The sequence below is a fragment of the Festucalex cinctus genome, chromosome 9, assembly GCF_051991245.1.
Source record: "Festucalex cinctus isolate MCC-2025b chromosome 9, RoL_Fcin_1.0, whole genome shotgun sequence".
NCBI lineage: Eukaryota > Metazoa > Chordata > Actinopteri > Syngnathiformes > Syngnathidae > Festucalex > Festucalex cinctus.
This window is the reverse complement of record NC_135419.1, coordinates 6,047,971-6,054,590: the sequence shown is the minus strand read 5'-3', so window position 1 is coordinate 6,054,590 and position 6,620 is coordinate 6,047,971. Positions and strand designations below refer to the sequence as shown.

Genomic DNA, 6,620 nt, shown 5'->3' with positions numbered 1-6,620 from the left:
AACTATGAATATTCATATGAAAGAGATAATTATTTACATTTAGTGGAAATCTGATTCAGAGGTAAAGCTTTTAGGGGGCAATATTGTAATGAAGCTATTTTATTGAGACGCAACTCTGCGAGTATAATCATATAAAAAGGTACCAAATTATCACTAGCACCAAATATTACATTGTTCTGGGATAATATTCAGCTTGTATTGTAAAATATGCAGAGCTTGAATTATGTATTTTTTATAGTGCTGTGTGATATGTACATTGTGTGCATAATATTATATTAAAAAAATACAAAAGAGGAATGACTTATGCGTTACACACATTTCCCAGGTTATGTTTTAAAAATCTATTATATATCTCATACAATTTTAATTTCATCGAGTTGATTTAAATATCTACTGTACTTTCTAACGTTATTGGATCGCTGTTCCACAGTACGCCACTAGATGGCGGGACATGCTACTAACCAGACTGACACACACAGTCATACACAGCGTAGAAGAAGAAGAATTTCAAATTGCCGACAGCCGTGCTAAGAGCGGGAATCCAAACGTCGACGTTCTGTGTTTCAGGTCGGTAAAAGTTACATTAAATAAAACAAATATGTATCACCATGTCCATTGTCAGTTGGGTCGCTAAGCATATTGGTCTTTAGAGGTGGTTTTAGTGAAGAAATTGTTTCGAATGATCCTAAACGTTGAAGCTAAGTTGCTAATTCCGACGGCCTCTTAACAATGAGAGTTACTACAAGCCTATCTGTGTGCTATGTTGCTGATATGCTAGTAAGCTAACGAACTACACTGAAGCGCTACAGGAGCGTTTACATGAAGAATGTATCTTTTTTCAGTCGTTTTTAACAGGCTGGTTTAACAGTTGAAGATAGAACTTTGAATAGCGTTTTCTTTTAGGTTTAGTTTTTAAAGTAAATTAAGTCCACTTGTATAGTAATGTAAGGTTTATCTGTAATTTGTTTAACTTCTGTATATAACTTAATTCATCACGAAATCTAGTCGAATCATGCTTCAGGATATTTATTTGTTGAGGGAAGTAAAAGTATTTTTTTAGTAATTACTAATTATTGAGCCTATAATGAACACATTTTTTTCACACTGTAATAAAACAAAGGTGTAAATGTTGTACTTTGTTGCTTTTAATATCATTTGTTGTCTGTTGATGTACAGGTTACTTGTGCTGTTTTGACGAGTCACATGGCGTACAGGTGGTTCCAGCGTCTTCGAAACCAGATGGCTAATTAGTAATTTACTACTTATTCAAACTAAGAAGGCATGTTGTACCTTGGCCAGAGCTTGGTGAACCTCTTTGGTAAGTAAACAAGTGAACAAACACTCAAAATATTCATTTCTAAGAATCTGAAGAAAGCTTAGGTGAACTACCTTTCACCACATCCAAATGTTGAAATTAGAAGGAGAACATGCAGAGGTCTGTCTTACCTATAAGGAGGAAGAGGGCAAAGTGCAAATTTTTTTAAGGTAATGTTGGTATGTTTTCAGAATTCATAATATAAGATAACATAATAATTAATAGAATATCGGTTGTGCTCAGGTTTCAGGCTCTGAGTGTTTCTTCAAAATGTTCTGTCCACAAAATCCATTCTGAGGAGTAGCGCAAGACAGGTAAATGATTCTGCGCACTGTACTACATGATTGTGATGATATTATTGCGGTAACACATTGCTGACTTGTACAGTAAGTTTGAAACTTACATGCTGTGTTGTTGATATTGTTTAGGTGCACAACTCACTTTTTCAAGACTACAAACACAATTACAGCTCTACAACAGGTACCTAGACCCATTGTTAATTTAAGTTGTGAGTAATAATAACTACTATGATTATGAAAGAACACAATCACATTGTGAAAAAAAATGTTGAACAGGGTCTTCTGTTTGTTTCAGGCAACCCTTTTTGCGGTGCTTGGGGACCAACCGGAAGAAAGGGAAATACTGTATTCGTAGTTGGTAAGTTTTTCAAAGGTCACTGTTGTAGAACCAAATCATCATAAATCTTAGCACACTTTTTTTATTTTATTTTAATTTTTTTTACCAATTTGTAAGGCATAATTATGGAGGACCAAAACTGCCAAAATTCAAAATAAATAAATGACTAAATAAATAAATAAATAAATTACTAAAAGTGAAAGTAAAAACGGATGAAAAATATACAATTCAAAAATGAAATACAAATGTATTATTTTTATTTTCAGTTTTAGTCATTTAGTTATTTAGTTAGTCATCTGGGGGGTGGAGAGGGGGTGATGTATATGAATATTGCAAAATTTAGTAAAGGTTATGTAATTTACTTAAAAGTAAAATCTTCAGGCATCGGGAGAATTCTATCAACAAAAGTTGAGTGCAAAAATTAAATTAATAATAATAATAATGTCGTCTCTCATAGATTAATCACCTGGCTGTCGTTGAAGGCACCAATTCGGACAACCTAATCAGACGGATGATGGCAACTGTGATGACAAATGCCCTGGGCTGTTAAATGAATACAACTGGGCAGGGAAGCAAGACAAGTGTTGCATTGGCAAGAAGGCATTCAAGGAGACAGTGATGCAAGACTGTATGTTTGGTGAGTTATCGCCTATGTAAACTACTTATTACAAGACAGAGTTGTTTTTGAGCAGAATGTTCTGAGCTGCTTTCTTTTGTTGTGTAAAATCACTCCACCTGGGGTATGGAGTCAGAATCCTTCCAATACCCGAAACCTCGTAATAAGGGTTTGACTCTCCGAAAACATTTTTGTATAACTGAAAAATTGTTTTGAATTGTCCAAAAATATTTTTGAATGACTGAAAATTCCCAGAAAAAGCTTTAAAAAAAAAAAACACTAAGAAAAGACACATTTTAAAAGTGCGGCTCCACATAGACATTATTTATCTATTAATTAGAGAATGGTCAATTCCGAAATCAATGAAAAAAAAAAAAAACATCATTGATACTTCACAAAAACAGCAATTAGTATATGTATCTTTGTCTTTTCATTAATATATTGCAGTCAAGATGGACTCCATCAGGCCAGGGCTCTACACTAACTTTTCCACTACTAGCACTGGTGCGAGTAACATTTTTGGTTGCTCGCACAGCACAGGATTTAGTCGCACCATTATTTGTGGAGGTGCAGCATGACCTGGCTTAGGCATACGCAACTCGATATATTTGCAAAATATTTTATTGGAACACGAGGTTTGCCTGCAACAGCAGTGGCTATCAAAACAAGTCAATCATTTCTAATAAATTATGTCAACATTATTTTCTTTAGCTCAGTAAAAATCAGTATTTTTTTTTTCTTCACCGCTACTCCCCTTACCTTTTCATCTTTATGCTGTCCTCGCTCCGAAGCTTCTAAATTTCACCAGCTAGACAGCGAGTTAACGACGTTCCAAATAACCAGACTTCATTTTCCTTTTGTGCTATTAATTTGAACAATGGCCTCTGACCATTACCCTCTTTAAGTCGTAGTAAAACTAGAAAATAAAATAAACAATGTACCTAACTATACACGACACACTTTCATGCTAGTAGCTAGTTACATTGCACATTCAACATTCTGTAATTGTCCTAATTAACTCATTCACTCCCAAAAACGTATACGTTTTTTAGGTTTTTGTTTGCTAGAGTTTTTGTATGAAGGCTTTGATGCAGTTTCTGACCTGAAGTGGAAGCTTAAAGCGATAGTAGTTATTACAAAAAAAAAAAAAGTGTGCTTCATCTGTTTCATGAATGAAACTTTTTTTTTGTAATAACTACCATCGCTTTAAGCTTCCACTTCAGGTCAGAAACTGCATCAAAGCCTTCATACAAAAACTCTAGCAAACAAAAACCTAAAAAACGTATAAATACGTCTTTGGGAGTGAATGAGTTAACTAAAATAAATCTACAGTGGTTTTTATATTGACATCGCATGTATTTACCAACATTGTCAAATTCAACAAAAAAGTGTTACTTAATACTTACTGATAGTTACTGTAACAACAGAACAGCTTTTTTTCTAAAACAATAAATTGTATTGGATACTAACTCTCTTCTCTTTTGTAATCTTGTCTTTCAGTTGCTGCTCGACAGCTTGACCGTACACTGACTCAGCAGGACTTTGGTGTTACTGTCAAGCATTGGCTGCGTTTTGCTCATGAGCGTAACGGTGGCATCCCAAGCAATGCTAGTGCCTTGGACGCAAGTGCGAACGCAAGTCAAATTTAGTGTGTCTTTTTATGGACTGACGTACAGTCAAAGTGAAATGGTTACCGCTTTATACACTGATGTTCCTACAGTTCATTTCATGTTTATTTCATTCCTTTGTCAAGAAAAAGAATAATACAATAAAAACAAACATTATTTGAGGCAGAAGCCAAACGGGTGTTATTTTCTTTGCCTCCATTCTCCCCAGAATTCAGTTACAAAGTACTGTGTTTTGATTTCTAATAAATGTTTGAATATTAAACATATTTTCTGTCCTAAGATTTTCATACATATGGGGAAGTATGGTTAAGGAAATCAACAAGCTAATAATACATCCAAGTAAGTTGTAAGACATCTGCAGAAACACTAGGTGAAAACCCTACGGTAACTTTTTTTTTTCTAGTGGACTAACCCAATATTTTTTGTTAGTTTAAAAAAGTAGTTCTATATTAATGTGCATGATAATTGTAATAATAATAATGTACATTTAGATGTAAATTCCAATGTAAATGATGATTAACTTAAAACATTTATTCCTCACATTAATTCACTATAAAAATGCATGTAGGTTCTGATTTAGATGATAGTTGAAACGACATTGATATTGTGTGATATATGGTTACAAAGCAAACGTTGACTCAACATTTTATCAACCTTGCACTTTCTGTATAATTTAAATGTTAGAATTCAATGTAAAATCAACCAAAGATACATGTAGATTCTGATTTAGATGATGGTTGAAACGACATTGATATTGTGTGATTTATGGTTGAAAAGCAAACGTTGACTCAACATTTTATCAACCCTGCGCTTTCTGTTTAATTTAAACGTTAGAATTCAATGTAAAATCAACCAAAGATGCATGTAGATTCTCATTTAGATTATGGTTGAAACGACATTGATATTGAGTGATATATGGTTGGAAAGCAAACGTTGACTCAACATTTTATCAACCTTGCGCTTTCTGTATAATTTAAACTTTAGATCTCAACGTAGATTCAACACTTAAGCCGAACTATATTTCAACGTTGATTCAACCACATTTTGCTATCTGGGTCGTGAACAAGACACCAAGATACTTAAACTCCTCCATTTGGGGCAGGATCTCATCCCCGACCCGGAGCGGACACGCCACCCTTTTCCGACTGAGGACCATGGTCTCGGATTTGGAGGTGCTGATCCTCATCCCAACCGCTTCACACTCGGCTGCGGACCGCTCCAGTGAGAGTTGGAGATCCAGGCTTGATGAAGCCAACAGCACCACATCATCTGCAAAAAGCAGAGATGCAAACCAAACCGAAACCCCTCAACGCCTCGGCTGCGCCTAGAAATTCCGTCCATAAAAATTACGAACAGAATCGGTGACAAAGGGCAACCTTGGCGGAGTCCAACCCTCACTGGAAACGAATACGACTTACTGCCGGCAATGCGGACCAGACTCTGGCAACGGTCGTACAGGGACCGAACAGACCGTGCCAACGTATCAACCAATCAGAAATCAGACAGCAGAGTATTGAATGTAAGTACTGTATTGGTGGAACGTTGCTGCAGCACCTCCTCACTGCTTCCGTTCCGGATCTCTAAGTAAAAATGTAATTAACAGATGAAGATAAAAATGGATCACATATTCTGGTCTACTGCATGTATTGGTCAAAATCGCCCATTTAGTTTGTCTAATTTCAAAATGTCTTTATAATATTCCAATAAGTGTCTTGGGAACATAAATGAATGTACAATTCAGTGCCAGAAAAATGCAAGAAAACAGGATTCCCTTTTTGTTCTGTCACCGCCACCCAAAGAAAAAGTATGAATCGTCTAGTTGAACTGTCTCACTTTATTAAGCATGTCCCTCTTCTAAACTCTCACTGATTTGTCCTGGATGAGACCTAGATGAGAGATCTACGATGGCTCCAAGCGCAGCAATCACGCCTTGGCCTGAATGCACAGGAAGCTATGCCACCATGAGTCGGGTCCAAGCAACTCTATTCAAATAACTACAGCCATGTCTCCCTTGAGAGATGACTCAAATGAGCCTGTTAGCCTTTGAACGAGGAGGAGAGGGAAACAGGACATGTCAACCGGTGAGAGATCAACAAGGGAGAAAAAGCAAGGAGCATTTGTTCTGCCTCGGGGAGTTGTACGAGCCGGTTTTATCGTCTCTCTGCTGCACTGATTTGACAGTCAATGCTTTTACCCAAAAACTTTTTTACTTTTTAATGACTGACAGTCAACTTCACATAGTTTTATGTCAAATTTGTCGAACGGTTTGGAACTTTTCTGTGGTCGGTTGCGCTTCCCCGACAACACAAAAGCCACAGTGTTGCATCACAATCGCGTACTGTTTACAAAAGAAACAGCAAAGAAGGTGTCAATAAAACAAAGTTAAACCACTACGTAGTTTTCTCTTTCCATCTGTTTTTTTGGA

The 6,620-nt window shown here is 36.1% G+C and overlaps 1 long non-coding RNA gene across 2 annotated transcripts; it reads left to right on the top strand.

Moving 5' to 3' along the window:
• The first annotated feature begins 1,417 nt into the window (after window positions 1-1,417).
• LOC144026198 (uncharacterized) lies at window positions 1,418-4,566 on the top strand. Of its 2 annotated transcripts, XR_013285075.1 has the most exons (6): window positions 1,418-1,485; window positions 1,559-1,629; window positions 1,744-1,795; window positions 1,910-1,972; window positions 2,409-2,588; window positions 4,068-4,566. It is a non-coding gene; the product is annotated as an uncharacterized LOC144026198 (long non-coding RNA). The 2 variants fall into 2 exon arrangements; XR_013285074.1 differs by having other exon boundaries at window positions 1,482-1,629.
• Window positions 4,567-6,620: the final 2,054 nt, after the last annotated feature.